Genomic DNA, 19569 nt, shown 5'->3' on the forward strand with positions numbered 1-19569 from the left:
TCATAAATATCGCTAGCTTTGCTTTGTGAAAATTTGCTTAGTTCACAATTTTTGAGACCTCATATTTTCATAAACGAAGCAAGAGAAATTAAGGTACTTGTTTTATTTTTTCTCGATTATGTTTAATGAAAGGCAAATTTTCTAAGTCCAAAAGAGGCGTTGAAATTCCGTTAAGGCCAAAGTAATAAGAAATCTTTTAATAAAGATCGAATCCTTCTGATTCGTATAGAGTTTTGCTTTGCTTAAAACACGCAAAATGTTGTATTCAAAGTTCCCGTCAAATTTGCAATAATGGACTTAGCAACTTTTCAGCCAGCGATATGTTAAATATATTTTTTTGTAATTACGTAAGAAAATTTTTGTTCATAAAAGTGTGCAGCAGTTTGTTTGAATTCATTAAGAACGGGAACATACCTTTTTGTCAAAAGCCTACAAAACGCTTTCAAATAAAACATTTGCCTATTTGAAACTTTGAGGCGCTTAAAGCAAGTGAAGCAAAGCTGCTATTTGGTCAGCCTTCATACGTTTTAGTATATTCCAAATAACTTTTGACAGTCCTCAAAGCGAAGAAAGCAAAGCAAGCCTCCATTGGGCCAGTACCTTAACGCATAACTTACGCCTCAAGACAAAATGTTTTACTTTCTTGTTTACCCACTGCATTACAGGAAAGCATTTTTACAATTTCTCACTTTCCTTCAATGACATGCCCAGGTTAAAGTAATAGGGGTATTCTGTGAGTCTTGCAAAGCCCTTGCACGGTGCACAAATTGCACGGCAAAACCTAGTTTTCGTATGGGACAGCTATGCAAACCGTACACCGTGCAAGGGCTTTGCAAGACTCAGAAAATACCCCTAATATATTTTGTAAACTAGAAAGTATGTGGTGAATTTCGAAAAGCGCTTACAGGCTAACCTAATATTCGCGGCCTGCATTTTGGTACGCACGCCGTCGAATTTGTTTGTCAGCCGAAATTGGCTTGCGTGCGTTTGCATTTGATTTCATTGAGCGAAACGTCAAATCAAAAAGTCACGCACAACAAAAATTGGAAATTGAGTTAGCTTCATACGCACGCTGTTCAATTTCGGTTGGTCCTATACAAGTTGTATTTTGCTTGAGAAATTTTTGACAGTAAATTGGCGCCGTACGTGAATATTAGGTTAGCCTGCTACCAATCGAGATTCACCACTCACCTTTTAGTTTACAAAACACATTAACCTGGGCTTTGCCATTGGGATCATCTCTGGCTCGTAAAATTGGTTTTGAACCCGTCATCTCATCAAAAAGCACGGAATGTTTTTTCAACTAATTAGATACATATATATATCTTTTCAATGAAACCAGTTTTTACTTGACCAAAGGCATATACCGAAGGTGACGAAATTTTAGTTTAACTGTAATAATCTTGGTTACCAAGTAACTTATTGTTGCACTAATGTATGTACATATATGTAGTTAATGAAATAAATATTTTGGCCAAGGCTTTAGAATTAATACTGAATAAACTCTCTAAAAGATTCAGGAGATTTACTTAAATTTCAAAATAAAAGGTTTGAAATCGGATAAATTGGATATTTTATTGAAACATATTCAAATAAATTCTTAAACTCACCGAGTGTAAATGGTCAAAGTCACAATTTCATCGAATTTTCGCGATTTGAAAAAAAAACAATATTTTCAAACCCTGCGAGCGACCCCTAATTTTTTTAAGTTTTGAAATTTTCGTGCATGTCTTTATTTTATACGTAGAATAAGAGTAATGGTTTCTCCATGATGTTGATATTTTTACATACATATGTGTGTTTGAAAAATATTAATAATATGTTGGTTAAATAGATATTTATGTGAATGATTGTATTTTTTTCGACTATTTTGAAATTTACCACAAATAAAATGTTATTTATCTCCGTCCATTATAAATCCTCCTGCAAAGAAAAGAAATGAGAAATTTATTTTAAACATTGCTTTTAAATAAATTAGTCAGTCAAAGTATGTATATATTTATAAACTTTTTTCTCAACTTATTGTTTGTACATAGAATTTTTTTTATATTAGGAGATGAAGATAAGTAATACTAGGTTCACATATGAGTAGATTATCCTCATTTTCGAGCTTAACACCCTAATCTGTAATTATAACAAGAGATTAGCCATATAAAATTCGTCCCTTGTTAATCTGTAATTATAAAATAATCTCAGATTTAACCGATAACTTTTCGGTGTCCATCCTAGTTTTATCGATTGTTTTTGCAAAACAGAGGAGAAATGCCAAATGTAAAAGTAAACAAAAATGTACGCTAGCAAGGAAAAGAGGTTTGTAAAGGTATTTTTAATAAAATGTTAAGTTAAAATATATTTATATTGCTTATTATAGCATAAAAACGTTATCATGGTGGCACAGAGTAGAAACATAACTTTTCCTTGAGATGTGAGAATAACAAGCACAACAAATTTGACGGCTAATAATGGGGTGATTAAAAAACGAGCTTTAATTGAGATAATATTGATATGTGAACATAGTTTAAGGCCGAAACTGGGGATGTGCGATTAATAAATTAAATAATTTTGTAATTAACCACAATCCTGATTAATCAAAAAACGTGAGTAATCAGATTCTTTCATAAATCATTTCTTTCGAATGTGCTTTCGAAGCAAATGAGTTTTTCTTATAATATAATAAAATATTTGTCTTACTAACAAAAATATAATGCCAAACGGGCATATTACTATGTTGCTCATTGAAATGAAAAAATACATACATACATACATCAGTGTTGATTAGGGCGGCCAGATGCGCTGATTTAATCAGTAAATATGCTGTTTTTTATATTGTACTGATTTTTAAGAGCCCGAAATCAGTACGCAAAATCTACCGAGTTTCTGAGTTCGTACTGATTCTTGCATTTAATAAATATTTTTGTGAATTGGTATAATTAAAATTTACTTCAGGTTAAGATGTTAAAAAAATTGTTGTTGACAACTCATACGTGTGAGCAGATTGAAAGCAATTTACTGAAGATGTAAATGCAGCGTTAACTAAATTTAAACTATTTTTTAAAAGCTGTTACCTTGAAATTGTTTCGTTTCCTACTAGGAAATTCCTAGCATTTCGCAAAATAACTACTTGAATTCAACACAACATATTAGCCCTGTTCCAGTTACTTCACGATTTGCAGGTTTCACAGGATTTACAGGAAAAGCTGGTTTCGCCTTAATAAACCTTATGGAAGGTGGTGGCCCGGATCGACAACCTGGCCCTTATTATGAGTTGCACTCGATTTGCGGTCTTCGCTGGTTATGCAATATTGAATATCGAATGTTAAATTCGAATTATGAGCTATGCAACCGTGTCGAAATTTTCGTTGAATATCGAATTTTCCGTCGAACAGACTTTTGCTTTCGATGCTGTAGCGAAGCGTTGGAAAGTTATGAAAAAAGTATGGGTTTGCGCTTGTTTTCTTACTTTTTGGCGGCTAGACAGTAATTTTAACAATTTTTTATTAATTTCATGCAGGTCTAAAGTCGTGAATACTAAACACAACCTCGAAAGGCTGGTTCAATTTATGAAAGAAAATCCCAATTCTCAGTTGGCACGATCTCTGAGAACAAAATTGTAGAGCTGTTGATAGTTTTAAAAAATTTTAAATAGGTTTGGAGAACTGTCCAATGAGTTATTCAGGGAGTTGAATTACAACACCACGAACTTGGCGGCTCAAGTCATCGAAATAGAACCTAAACTATTTCCCGAGCAAAGGCAAATTTCCCATAAAATTGTGGAGAGCGGAGAATGGGTCATTTATTTCTTGGAAGGTTATCGTAGGAATATTTTTTTTATGTTGTTACCGCATACATTGGATCACGTCAACCGATTTCGATAATTTCTATCAGAAAGGTAGTGCTCAGAGGTGGCGCTAAACTAATTTGGTTTAGATCCGATAATTGGATCATGAAGAAATTAGTCCTAAATATATATATGAGAATGGAAGTCGTGTGTGTTTTTTGCTTAAAATTATGAAATTACTTGTTTACATGTTTTATTAAAAATTTTGGGAAATAATTGAAAAAATGGCCAAAATAAGTTTTTTCCTCTCCTTTAAAATTTGTAAAAATGGAACTACGCTCCAAGCTTCTTTAACCTATTACGGGAAATGCAAAGTCTTCTGCAAGCCATTACCGCCATTGGCATGCCCATGTTAAAGTAATGCCTATTAGAATCGAAAGTGGTAGTGCTTACCAATTTCTTTGGATTTCACATCCGTTTCTTAGGTAAACACTTTACCACGAGAAGCGATTTTAGATTTTTTTGCTGGGTATTTTCATTCTCACTCATATGCTTTTATAATTCACTACAGCGATCGTGGTGCGTGCCGCAACGGTTGCACACCTGGAGTTTATGTGCGGTGGCATATTCGCCTGCAAACATGCCTTCTGTGCTCATATCTACTGGTATGTACCCGCTAAGTGTCATCTACAAATACTATGCATGCTCCTATGTGTGTTCGATTTCTGCTTGAGCACCCCGATGTTAAGTTGCAGTAACAAACCAGCGATGCAAGCTGTTTCCTGGCGTGCGGAAGTAGAGGGTAAAGAAGGCGTTAAAGAATTTCATAAAGTTAGTGGCATGTGGCATATTTGTCCAAACCTTTCCTAGGTAAGGAATACAATGTTTTATATGTATGTACATATGTACATGCATATGTAGGTAAATCCAGTATGCGCAGAGTATACATACTACGGTTATGGGTGTATGTACATCACTTCAGGTGGCGAGAATATTCTTTGATATTAAAAGTTAAGATTACTTAGAAATTCCGTAGTCAGATGTCAATAATAAACAATAGCGAATTCTAACAATCTTTCGGTAGTTTTCACTCATGAATGTTTTTGTGAATTCATGTATAACACATCCAAATTAACCACATATGAATAATTATCCACCTAGTAGTTATGTACCTATGTAAGGAAATATGTATTTACATACATATTTAAGGACTTTTTGATAAAACAGCTTCTGTGCTTTCTGTAGGTTGGACTTTATAGTAAAATATAAGGAACTTTCAATTAAAAGTTTCACATTTCTATTTAATTTTCATTAAGATAGCATCTTAAACGCCTACTGCTAACGATTAAAAAAATAAAATACCATAATTTAGTCATTTGAAACTTGTACTTTATTCTATTCTAGAATTTATTGGGCTAAAAAACTGCACACTCAACATTTTTATTAGAAATCGAATTAAAAAGCTCAACATTTTTACGAAGTTTGTTGATTTTTTTAAATATCATATCCCCGCCCACTTATGATTACATGTATATATCTCGCTAACCGCTATACCGATTTCAACCAAACTTGACATATCTTTTGACCTTGGCAAAATACAGCAAACAGTTGGAGAAAAATCTGGCATTAATCACGTTCATATCCCATCTAACAGTAATTAAGAGAAATGCATAATTTGCTATAAATCAGTAACTGGGAGGTTCCATGGGAAAGTGGATCTCAGTGCGAAAATTATTTTCTTTATAAAACTAACAAACGCGTGGATAAGACATTTTTAAAAACTTGAATCAACCAAAAAATAACAAATTAAAGCTTTAAATGCATTTTTATTACCTTTTTTACGTTTTGAAATCAAGTTCTAAGTAAATTTTTTGATTTAGTTTAAAGTAGGTTGTGTTGAATGCACTGTCAAATAATTTGCGATTCATAATTGAAGTGTTTGGTAAGAAAAATATATAGTAGAACTCATCTGCTTTTAATAAAGTTGTGGTATATATTAAATTATGTGAGTGCTTAATCTATAGTATGTGTTATTATTAAGCAGTCTTGGTCTTGTCCAACCCGTGAAAAAAAGGTAAAAGTTGTTATATTTAATTACAAAAGTTGACGTTGTGTTTCGTGTTTGTTACATAATGTTAGAAATTCATTGCAAATATTTACCACAATGGCATTGTCGTTTCCACGTTATTAGATAAGAATAATTCAACAGAGAAGCATGTCCCACCCGTGACAGCTATTTGTGGGACAGTTGTCAGAGGTAGGTTTACAGGGCTGATAAGCTTTATACCCTTGTGGTCAGCTGATTAAGTTAAGTTACATTTTGTCCAGTTTTACTTTTTATTTTGTTAATCTAATGTTTATAGTTTTTTTTATAAATGTCTAGCACATTACCTATCCAGAACCACATAAATCCATATTTCAAACTGCATTCAAAAATTATAAAAATTCAACAAACTTTAACAATTACACCCAAAAATTAAATTTCTTGTTTAGAATTTTTAGGTATGCAGTTTTGTAGTTCATTAAATTTAAGTAGGTAAAAGTGAAAATTTCAAGACGCTAGGAAATCACGTTAATTTTTAATAATTTTTTTTACTGATGGTCCTTGGCATTGTATTTTATATAAAAGGCACATTTCCTAAGGTAAAACGTGAGTGAATTTAACCCCTATTTGGCTTCTTATATGTTTTGATAACTAATCTTTATATATGAACCACACTAAAGGCTACTTTTCATATAAAAATTTGTGCGTGTCCTTCCCGTGACAAACGCTGTCCCACCCGTGAGAGAGGAATTTCAGATTTTTTTGTATAATAAAGCCATATTTTTTTGTAGTTTTTGCTTTGTTTGTGTTCCTGGTTCTATGTTTTATTATAAGACATCAAGTTCACACAGAAAAGTGAACTAAATTCGCAGTTTTCGTAAAATATATCTGACATCCGTGAATATCCGTGACAGAAGAAATAAATCAGATTTTGCCCGTATTTTGTAATAACTCTTATAATAGTCAATTAGGTTCAGCTTTATCAAAATGTAGAATTGTAGAGAACTTTATACTTAAATTTAAACACGAAAGAACACTTTTTCTGTACAAATGTCCAACCCGTGACGGTGGAATCGGCCAACTAGGAAAGCTACTTTACTCAAAATTAATGTTTTGCATAACTCTTTAGCAGAAAATACGATTATAACAAAATTTTTGGTAAATTGGCGTGACACCGCCCACTTATGACCATACATATCGGCAACCGTTCTATAACGGTAAATTTCAGAAATGCGTTAAGAACGCTAATTTGCTCAAAGTTTATATACAAAACAAACTTTAAAAAGAAGTAAGATGATAATGGAATTTTGGGAAATGGGCGTGGCACCGTCAGTTGATTATTACACAAGTTTATCTCATGCTAGTTTCTAATCGCCTTTTTTTGAAGATTCACATGCAAATACATTTTGCCAATTAAGAATGAAAAGAATTATCGTATGTACGGTTATAGTTAAATGAGATCAGAAATAAATTAGTATTACAACATGTTAAGTTTATTTGCATACACAGTGGCGGAAAAAAAGTAGAATGAAAAATTGTTGACAAGTTTTGGATATTATTATTTTGTTTAGTTTTATTTAGGGCCGTTTTCTTAAGCAGCTTTCAAAATTTATCTGCCCTATGAACCACGATAAAACTGATAGTAAGGTAAAACCGTTCTCTCAATTCGTCGGCCATGATTTTTTTCATGAAGTTTGTCAGTATTTTAAAATCATATAAAATTGAGAATAAAAAACAAATTAATCATAGTTTTTGTAGTTTGAGATTGCAAATGAAAATGTGTGCGTGAGCACGGTGTGCCTGAATGAACCGTAAATGAAAGATTGTTGACCTGATTATGTTAGACGATGAAATTATAATTTGTTTGAATAAAAAAAAAAAACAAACGGGCACTTTTCGAAAAAACCCCATTTTTCTTTATTTTAGTTAATATTTTTAGTATAAAAATTTTATATATTATTACATTGTACAGTACTTGGCTGGGTATTGAACGAAACCAACTTTGTTTTAAGAGATTGGGTCATAATTAAAAAAGTGATTCCCCCGTTTTTCGAAGTTAGCCGCCGAAATCGAGATATTGGCCTTCGAAATTCAAAAATAGACTTTTAGTAAAAAAAAATATTTTTGAAGTGAAACTGCTTTAGCGGCGATTGGATGGTTGGGAGTAAATTGGCAAATTCAACGGAAATTGCACACGGAAATGGTGCAACGGAAATGATGCAACGGAAATGGTTGGGGCTGAAACAAGTGCTTCTTGTGTGTATGCATATGGTATTAATTTAACAAAAATTTGCTAATAAAAGGTTAAAGAATAACACTGAGAAAAAGACCAATACAAGAATGAAAGTAAAGGTGACTACGTATATAGACAAAGAAAAGGATAAAGGCAAAAGTACAAATTAAAACAAAAACAAGATGCGTAAAGATAAAGGCAAAAATGAAGACCAAGGTAAATTTAAACACTTTACTTATATATATATATATATAAAGGCAAGGCGAAGGGGAATATGTAGATGAAGAAAATAAATATAAATAAAAATAAACATAAAAGTAAAGAAAGAAAGGATGATGAGGATATCGATAAAACTAAAGATGAAGATAGGGGAAGAAAGATTATAATAAAGGTAATTAAAGAGGAAAGGATATAGAGAGAGATACAGAGACTCAATCTGGGAAATATTCTGGCATTTTAGAATTCTCGGGATTATCGGGACTTATCGATAAAATAGTCGATATTTTTATCAGTTCTGTTATCGATATTTTTGTAGATTTTTGTATCGAAATTTTTATCGGTATTGTTATCAATTTTACTATCGATATTTTCTGAACTTATCGATATAATAATCGATATTTTTATCGATTTGTTATCGATTTTGTAATAGATATTTTTAGCTATTTTGTTAGTGATATATTTTATCGATTTTGTTGTAGATATTTACCGATTTTGTTATCGATATTTATCGATTTTGTTATCGATATTTACCAATTTTGTTATCGATAACTATCGAGTTTGTTATCGATATTTATCGATTTTATTATCGATTACTATCGGCTTTTTTAATCGATATTTATCAACTTGGTTATCGATATTTTTCGGTTTTGTTATCGATATTCATCGATTTTGTTATCGATATTTATTGATTTTGTTATCGATGTTTATCGATTTTGTTATGGATATTTTTATCGAATTTGTTATGGATGTCTTTATCGAGTTTCTAATAGATTTTGCTATCGATCGATAGATATGTATGTAACGAAAGTTTCACTTCTACAGTGTGGCCCAGGCGCACTTACTTTTTTATTATTGTACGTAAACCACTAAAAAATTAAAAAATATATTCGTGGTCCGCCTTTTACTCTTATTTAAACGGTATATAACTTTTTTTGTGCGAACTTATAGTATAGGTGCTATAAGGGGTCAAAAGGGTTCAGATCGCGAAAAATTAAAAGTCTTATATTTCAAAAAAATTTTAAAAATTTGTATCGTTGCAAAAGTGATTAAACCCCCTTTCTTCCGATATGCATATGTATTTTTATACCTCCTATATAAACATTTGAGAAAAAACACCTAAAAGGAAAATACACCAATTTTATTTATAAAAAAATATTTTAAACAAAAAACATTCAAAAAACAACAAACTTAACAGTTATTATAAAAACCTTATAGAAAATTGAAGAATGATAGACTGCAATATAGCAAGAGGTTCAGTTAGGCAGAATAAAACATAGCCAAAGATCATATAAAATTAGGATGTTTACGGCTCCCTTATATTCTATGTTCTTTGAGATAACGGAATTGCTGCCAAGTTTCTCCGGAAAATGGGTTTTGTGCCTGAGTACAGGGAGACTCTTATTAAATTAAGAAAGAAAACACTGAAAATCGGGATTTAATTGGTACAAATCTGAAAATCGGGACATTTCCACGTGTTCGAGAATTTTTTTTTCCCGCTTTTTTCTTTGGATCTGTCAAAGTTTGCATTTTTTCGTGATTCTGACTAATCATGTACTCCTTCAAATCGTTATATCTCGGGTTCTGCCCATCGTAGAGACTTAACCTTAACGGCGTTTCAAAGCTAAAGAAACGGGCTTAATATTTCTATATATAAGATGATCCTTAAGCTAACTTAGCTGTTAACAGTTGAACTTTTTCAAGTTGATATGCATAGTGAAGACCAGTAAATTAAGGATTTAAAATTATACCATCGTAATCCTTGTTTAATTCTTTATAAAAAGCGTGGTTCAAAAAATGGGGGTTTATCAAGAACTATTTTTAAAATATTTTTCGTTATGACGAGATGGTTTATTTTGTGAGAATCGACAATTTTTTGTAATTTGTTTTCCAGAACTTATGTTGAGATATATTTAGTAAGGTGTTAAACATCGAGTTTTTGCAAAAAGTAAAATTTTATTGCGGATTCCGATAGAATACCTATCCAGGTATAATATTTGTACGACAAGATTTTTCTTGGTTAAGCCCCTTTAGCTTTAAAATTACGTTAAGATGAAGTCTCTGCGATCAGCAGAACCCGAGATATAACGATTTGAAGAAGTATATGATTAGTCAGAGAATCACGAAAAATGCAAACTTTGACAGATCATATCTCCGAAGAAAAAAAAAGAAGAAAGAAACTCCTCGAACACGTGTTAGCTTATTTTATGTATAAAACCCACAAAAACCGACTTAAAAAAAATGGCTCATATGTACATAAATAAATACCAAGTAATCAAATCAATTGCTCTTGTTTAGCAGGGCCGAAAATATGTTTGGCTAAATTTATTTCAATAATAGCCGTGTTTTATTTGTCCAGAAATTTAAGCTATTAGCTTATTTTGTATGGAGGACTTACCCAACATAATTATATTGGCTTATGAAAAGCTATCTTGGCTTATATATTGAACAAGAGGCATTGCCATTCAGCATCAGAAATTTTCTCCTTCAGCCAATCAGAAAGAGGCAAAAACTTACTTTGACACTATTTGCAGTCAAACAACTGTCAACATTAGGCTAACATAGGAAATAAGCTAATTTCGTTTTATTTGACCAAGATTTAGCTATTTGCTTGTGATGGTTGAATAAAACATGCCTGTTGTTGCTATTAACGGAGATAACCATGATAATTTTTCTTCCAGTTATTTCGACTTCACTAACTGCATGCATACAAACATATTCATAGTTACATACCCAGCAAAATATCGGTAATCGCGCTTAGTGGTAAGGTGTTCTAGAACCCATTGCCTTATGATGTCTTCTAGTTTTTTCGCTTCTTTTAGGCATTGCCGGTAATGCAAAGTAGAATGTCCTAGCATATTTTTTTAATTTAATTTCTTTGTTTCGTTACGGGGAATGCAAATGTAGAATGCTTCATCACATAGTTATTTTTCTACCTTTACCTTCTGTGGAAATTTCCATTGCATAAAAATCATGCTTTGCTTTGTTTGATTTACAGCGAATCTGAAGTCAGTCAATGAATACACAGGGCAAGAGCACGGTTGCCAACCAACCCTTTTCGGCGGGACTGTTCCAGATTTAAGAGCTATGTCCCGGTCCCGGTGCAATACCTTCCGGGACGCAAAATGTCCCGGTTTTGGCAAGATAAAAATTTAAACATCTCTTTGTAAACAATTGAGAACTCTTCAAATATTTACATTTTACATATTCTATTTACTAATCGATCTATATGCCGTATAGTAAAGCAAAATTTGTATTGTGTCCCGGTTAAAATGGGTAAAATATAAAGTATGTTCGACCATGTTTTTTTGGTTGGAAGCAACTACCTGCAAAGAAATTCCTAAAAATACTAAACTGCCAACTTGTATGGAAGTTTATTGTTTTTTCTTAAGTTTTGCAGAAAGTTAAGATATTTTTACAAAAACAAATCGCGGAAAATTTTTAGTAAAAAATGTTGCATACATTGTGAAAAATTCCCTGTGCCAATAATTTAAAGCGGCAATGTACGTACATACATACATATATAGCAATAGTATATTTATATTTAAAAAATAAAAGATAAAAATACCCAAAAAACACCCAGTTTCAAAATGCCCTTAAATCGTACCCCTCCCAAAGGGGGAGGGCAGGAATCGTCTCAGCCACAACAACAACAGCATAGGCAACAAAGGTCACAACAGCAACAAGAATCCCAACTTCCTCTGCAGCCCGAAACCCGCAAAAATCACAGGCACAACAGGAAAAGCAACTGCAACAACCGGAAAAGAAAGAACAGAAACAGCAACAACAACTGACTATCTCAAGACAGTCACCAAATTTGTGGAGCTCACAATGCCCCACCTCGGCCAATAGTAAAAATCCAAATATCCAGGATCAAATTGAGCTACTTCAAAAGCAATTACAATTACTGTACCAACAGCAAGCCTCAAATGATAAACCTACCCCAGGTAAGGAATGGACCACAGTAGATCCCAAAAAAAAGGCCCCGAGAAAGCCCAGGTAAGCCATCAAACACCAAAAAACAAGCAAAAGAAAATAGATTTTCATCTCTTGAAATAGAAGACGATGAAGACCCAAAGCCCAAAGAAAATAATTCCAAGCCCCCACCAATCTTCGTTGATAAAGTAATCAACATAACCCCCCTAATGAAGCTCCGAAATTGCTCCAAGTCTGTACGACTTAAAGTCATAAGCAATGAGCAAGTTAAAATACAAGCAAAAACTCCCGAGGCCTACAAAACAATTGTTCAGCAACTAGAGCAAAAAACACTGAGTTTTATACATACAAGCCAAAACAAGAAAGAAATTTCAAAGTCATACTCAGAAATATGCACTCGTCTATTGGCACCGAAGAAATCGCTGAAGCCCTACAAAATCTCGGCCATATCCCTATTAACATTTACAATATGAAACACAGAAACACGAAAAAACCGCTACCAATGTTCATCGTAGAGCTAAAAGCAAACCCTAATAACAAGGAAATATACGATATCAAATATCTCTTCAACACAAAAATTGTATTTGAAACCCCACGACCAAAACGCGAAATCCCGCAATGCGCTAACTGTCAACAGTATGGACACACAAAAGCATGCTGCCGTAACAGACCGGTATGTATTAAATGCGCTGGCCCCCACTTGTCTGCAGATTGCTCGCGCAAGACAAATTCGAACGATGTTAAATGTGCTTTGTGTGAAGGAAATCACCCAGCAAACTATAAAGGCTGCATGGTGTACAAAAATCTGCAGAAACTTAAATACCCACCATTAAGAAGAATGGAGGACAACAATCCCAAAAGTACCAGCCAGCAGCAATCAGCTCCACTTTCACCCAATCGTGTCTCGCAACCGTCCCGAAATTTACTTTCTTACTCCCAAATGTTGAAAAGCACACAAGATCCGAGTCCTAGTAACTCAATCCCTCAATCAAAAGAAAACGCCTCTGATGCCTCAAGCGAAATGCGAGAAATGATAATGCTTCTCAAGCAAGTTATGCAACAAATCACAACTATGATGAATCTTCTCGTCACCCTTACGATGAAGTCCGGCATCCCTACAATCCCATGAATATTCTCCTGTGGAATGCTAATGGCCTATCAAAACACGTACTCGAGGTTAAAACGCTACTCAAGTCTAATAATATAGATATTCTCCTAATATCCGAAACCCATTTCACCGAAAAGAGCTATTTTCAAATACCGAATTACAAACTCTATCACACAATGCATCCCGATAAAGAAGCACATGCTGGCTCAGCTATATTAATAAAAAACAATATTAACTCATACTGCACAGAAGCTATCCAAGCTACTAATATAGTTGTCGAGGACTTGAAAGGCCAAATAACAATCTCAGCAGTATATAGCCCACCCAAGCATGCGATCAAGTCAGAAGATTTTGTTAAATTCTTCAAAACGCTAGGAAGCAGGTTTTTAGCTGGAGGAGACTACAACGCAAAACACCCACAATGGGGATCTCGCCTCATCACTCCTAAAGGCCGACAACTCTTTGCGGCTATAGCAAGATTAAATCTTCACTCAGCCTCCTCAGGCTCACGAACGTATTGGCCAACCGATACCAAAAAAATTCCAGACTTAATAGACTTTTGCGTGTTTGAAGGTATTGCAGATAATGAAATAATTTGTAATCCCTGTTTCGATTTATCCTCTGACCATTCTCCCGCAATGGTCACTCTAAGCAATAATCTTGTTAACTCAAACTCTCAATGTTCCCTTCACAACAACAGAACTGACTGGAATCTCTTCCAAAGCCTAACATCTTCAAAATTAAATTTGAACCACTCGCGGAAATCTAGCGAAGATATCATTGCAGCTGTTGAACACTTCAATAGAGCTTAAAGAAATCTTGCAAAAATAACGTAATTCCCAACTTCATCATTACCTCAGTAACTTAGATGCAACAGCTGCCAGCGATTATTCCCTCTGGAAAGCAGGAAAAAAATTAAAGAGGCCAACTCTGGCACAACCCGCCATCAGAATGGAAAACAACCAATGGGCTAAAAGTGATATCGAAAAAGCAAGCACATTTGCACGTCACCTAAAAAATGTGTTTGCTCCGCATGAAATTGAACCCTCTCCCTATACTGCACAAAAAGTAAGACAGACTCTCGAACAACCCTACCAAATGGACCCACCCATAAAAAAATTCTCAAAAGCTGAGGTTAAGGAAGCGATCAAAAACTCAAAGCTTAGAAGGCTTCCGGTTACGATCTTATCACTGGAGAAATATTAAAACAGCTCCCGGAAGAAGGAATCACTTTCCTGACTTATATTTATAACGCAATTCTCTCATCTGGTTTCGTTCCACCTCAATGGAAAGTTTCCCAGGTAAAAATAATTCCTAAACCAGGAAAAAGTGCAGACAGAGTTGAGTCATATCGCCCAATCAGTTTACTACCCATCGCCTCTAAAATTCTGGAGACTATTTTTCTCAAAAGATTGATGCCAGTAATAGAACAAAGAAAGATTATCCCAAATCACCAATTCGGTTTTAGGAAAAAACACAGCACAATCGAACAAGTTCACAGGCTTGTATACTGCATTCACACTGCATTCGAACACAAAAAGTATTGTACAGCTGCATTCCTCGATATATCTCAAGCTTTCGATCGAGTATGGCATGATGGCTTACTTTACAAAATAAAGAGTACCCTCCCGATAAACTATCATATCTTTTGGAGTCCTATCTCAAAAATCGCTTTTTCTTTGTTAAGCAAGGCGAGGAGCAGTCTGAACTCTACGAAAATTCAGCTGGTGCACCTCAAGGCAGTGTGATGGGTCCCATCCTTTACCTGTTATATACATATGATTTACCAGCATCCGAAGGAGCAATTGTTGGTACATTTGCAGATGATACTGCAATTCTCGCAATGGACACTCTTCCAAAACTCGCCTCGGTTAAACTCCAAAATGGCCTCAACAAAATAACACAATGGCTGAAAGATTGGCGAATTAAACCAAATGAAACCAAGTCTGTCCAGGTTACATTCTCCCTTAAACGTAAAACCTGCCCGCCCGTAAAACTCAATAACGTGGATATTCCACAGCGTGATGCGACAAAATACTTAGGCATGCACCTCGACATTAAGCTTACGTGGAAAACTCATATTTTCACTAAACGCAAAGCACTGGGAATGAAGCTCAGACATTTATATTGGTTACTGAACCCGAAGTCTCAAGTCTCACTCGAGAGTAGGCTCTTTCTCTATTCATGTGCCTTAAAACCAGTATGGACATTAGAGTGGTTCAAAAAAATAAAGTCGGAGTTTTAATGCCGGCACACCCTAGGATTGATCTATATCGAAAAAATATACCCCTATTTTTTATTTTGAAATCGAAAAATATTTAGGGAGTGCTCAAAGCGCTCAAAGTTTTCCATGTATTTTATATGGAGAAAAAAACATCTTTTCGTAGAAATAGTGTAGAATTCTTGAAAATCAATATTTTTCGATCGGAAAACTTTACTTATTTTCAGGAGATTCCCAGTAATAATAATCAATTGTTTCTTTAACATGGTAACTATATTTTATAGGTCCTCCAAAGCCTTGCAATGGGGGACAAATAAAAAATCTTTAATCATAAAAAAATGGTTAAATAAACAATTGGATATTAATACTGGAAGCCTCCTGAAGAGAACCAATATTAAAACCAAAGTTCAAAAATTTAGACTTTATTGTGGACTTCGCCAGAATATCTATACGGCGGTTGTGAAACAGATATTGTTAACGCAGTGATATTCTGCCGAAATCTGCGTTTTGTCAATTTTAGTCCTGAAATTGCCACGCTCATTTCTAAGGGTCTGTCGCCTTAAAGAAAAATAATGCCATACAAATATTATATCTGGATAGGTATTCTATCGGAATCCACAATAAAATTTTACTTTTTGCAAAAACCCGATGTTTCACAACTTTCCAAATATACCTTAACATAAGTTTTCGAAAAAAAATTACAAATAATTGTTGATTCTCACAAAATAAACCATCTCGTCATAACAAAAAAAAAAATATTTTAAAAATAGTTCTTGAAAAACCCCCATTTTTTTGAACCACTTTTTTTATAGAGAATTAAACAAGGGCTACGATGGTATAACTCTAAATCCCTATTTTACTGGTCTTCACTATGCAAATCAATTTTAAAAAAGTTCAGCTGTTAATAGCTAAGTTAGCTTTAGGACAATCTTGACCACCTTTTATATAGAAATGTTAAATCCGTTTCCTAGCTTTAAAATGACGTTAAGATGAAGTCTCTACGATCAGCAGGACCCGAGATATAACGATTGCAAGAAGTACATGATAAGTATAAAGTCTACATCAGCTCCAGATTTTGCGAAAAACGGGGTCAAAGTGTAAAAAATAGTTTTTTTTCTTAGGCTTTAAATAAAGCTACAGCTCTCTGCTACTATCCCTGAAAATACCACCGCTGCCCCTTGACCTGATGGTCACTAATAGTCATTTATACAACAATATAAAAATTCTGGAATACTATGCTATTGAAAAAAATAAATGTTGCCAAAATCAGTTTTTGCTGTTAAATAAATAACTATAAGTGACCTTAGGGTTAAGGTTTAGGGATGGTATTTTTGACGATTCTAGTCGAAAGTTCAAGCCTTATTTTGAGCCTAAGTATAAGGTTCTATCACCTTTTGTTTAATTGCGGTGGGTTTTGCTGTTTAATAAATGACTATAAGTGACCACAAAAAAGTCTATCAAAAACAGCATATATCCCTTGTGATATGAATTAAAATATATATGTACATTTATGTATAAAACATGATTCATAAAAATTTTAATTGCAAATGAATTCGAAGAGAATCAAATGTCAGAGTTAATTTTAATCTTTTAAGACAATGTATTTTCTGTTTTCAGTTTATATAAGCGCATATCTAGGCATTATGTCCAAGCATTCTGCATTCGCTTCTTTGTAAGGCGTTGTCAATTCGTTCATCTTCAATCCGTAATGTAAAGTGTCCTCCCTTCGTTTGAAAGTAATGCTGCCGGTCATATATGTAATACTCCTATATTGGCAGTAAGAGCTAGTACCTTCCGAAAACACTACAGTACAGATATATCTATAAACACGTACGAAAGAAAAAGAACACATACGTTTATAAATAAACATGTACACAACACATATACAAAAACGGCACTCAAGTACACAATACATTGACAAAAACAGTACTAGACTGTCTCGCTCTGATTTCGGAATGCTTACACATTGAGAAGTTAGCTTACTGCCAATATAGAAGTATTACATATATGCTGCCGGTACGGTCTTACGGCCAATGACATGCCCATGTTAAAGTAATGCCTTCTTGAAGCGAAAGAGTAAGCGATTCCGGTCGCCTAGTTCGATTCCATTTTAATTTTTGTGGTAATCCTGTTGTTGTGCTGGGTATGCACAAACTTACATATGTAAATGTATCTACATATGTATACCCTGCAGTACGGGGGAGCGACTACAGAACTTATAAATCGGTAGCTACCCATTAAACTCCGTCGATTACCGATCGACTACTTGCCGTGTATTTATTTCAGCGGGTATTTACAAGGCAATGCCCTAGGCGGTAGTCACCATCGGCTCTCTCTGCACTACCACAAGTTACTAAAGTAGCGTGATTTATGGACGCCCGATTTCGTAGTTTTTCGCAATTCTGCTTCCGACTGGTTCGACTCTACATTACCATGCACAATACCAAGGATTAATAGAGCAAGAACTTATTCAGGAGTCGGTGCAGCAGCGGTCCAAAAGTAGCGATTGACTGCAGCGGTACTGGAGCGTAGTTTCTCACAACAGTTTTCTAACATTTATACCAGATCCATAAATATACATACATACTTAAGTATATGGTGTGCGCAAAAACACATATGCATATGTATGTATGTAAAAACATTTCTACATTGCTTGGCAAACACCTATCCTAAATTTTAACAACCTTCTTAAAATGCTAATAGTTGGATAAAGAAATGTCAGAATGTTTGTATAATAAGCCACTTCGCAGTTTACTTCTTGCCCATTTAATTGACAATTGAGGCCGGCAATAGCAGATTTCCGTAACGAAGAGTGCAATTACCAATTCGCTACAAACAATATAAAAGTCTTTTATGTTTATGAGAAAAGTTTATCTTCTTAAATTTGCCCAAAAACAGAGCAATAACATGTCAGCATCAAAGTCTCGTACAATTGTTGGCAGCTACATACATATGCATGTATGCATGCACAATATTAGGACTATTCTCGACGTTTTTCAAAGCTAGGCCTTTGTTAGACTTAGAGAATACCCCTATTATATTTGGATCGTTAGCAATCATCATACATATGTTCATGTACATATGTACGTTAGGGTGCCCATCGAAAAATAATTTTTTGAAATTTCAAGACCCTACCCCCTAATTTCCTTCCTTTTTATGAGAAATATTATTGCCTATTTTTATAGATTTTTCAAAAATCATTTAGAGGTCGCGACTTGTCATTTTAGGTCAGAAAGTACAGTTTTGTAGATTTATCAGTTTTTGAAAATATTTTTCTTATTTTTTAAGTTTTGACCATCACTGTCAGAGTTCAAAATGTGTAGTACATACTATCTACTGGTATTCTGGTATCCTGTATATTAGTACATAGAACATCCAAAGGTTGATCAAATCAACCCAATGATTCAAAACTGATAAATTTGCACATTCATGCTTCTGGCATGAGGGTGACGATATACAATCCCTCTTTAGCCAAAACTGGCTTTTAAATTTTTTTTGGTAAATGGGGATGGCACCGCCCACTTATATCATATGTATATGTGCATCTCAAAATTTCTTCACCGATCTCGACCAAATTTGGTATACATATTGCGCTTAGGCTCCTTAAGCGCCCTATTGAAAAGTTTTGAAATCGGACAAAAACCACGGACTCCACCAACGTAACGGTAATTTGAAAAAACCCAAAGCTAGCTATATTTTAGGTGGTTTTGTCTGATTTCAAAAATATTCAAGACGGTGCTTAAGAAGGCTAGTCACAATGTGTATACCAAATTTGGTCGGGATCTGCCTAGTAGTTTTTGAGCCACCCCATTTTCCTAAAATTTCTTGTAAAACCACTCTCTCTGCACTCCAAACAGCGATTGTATACATAAATTTTGAATAAATATTGATGAATTACTTAGCCACACTGCTCAAAAAATCTGAAATTCCGGTACATACACAATATAAATTTTAGGCTGTATTTAAGAAAAGTTCCCTAACTTCGACAGTTTTTATGTGATTGCAATACAAGTATCATTTTTTTTGAAAATAG

At 34.1% G+C, this 19569-nt stretch overlaps 1 protein-coding gene across 15 annotated transcripts in view; it reads right to left on the reverse strand.

The window, feature by feature from the left end:
• The window catches only part of LOC118747291 (homeobox protein prospero-like), a 619759-nt gene that overhangs the window by 11228 nt on the left and 588962 nt on the right, over window positions 1-19569 (reverse strand). For 14 of the 15 annotated variants that reach the window (XM_036481305.1, XM_036481323.1, XM_036481314.1 and 11 more), the window contains one exon: window positions 1882-1923. The gene's annotated coding sequence lies outside the window, so the exon portion shown is untranslated. Of the gene's footprint in view, window positions 1-1610; window positions 1842-1881; window positions 1924-19569 lie in introns of those variants that run through there. The other variant, XM_036481391.1, reaches the window with a different exon arrangement.

Source organism: Rhagoletis pomonella, unplaced genomic scaffold, assembly GCF_013731165.1.
Source record: "Rhagoletis pomonella isolate Grant_MI unplaced genomic scaffold, Rhpom_1.0 Rhpom_scaffold_00001, whole genome shotgun sequence".
Lineage (NCBI taxonomy): Eukaryota > Metazoa > Arthropoda > Insecta > Diptera > Tephritidae > Rhagoletis > Rhagoletis pomonella.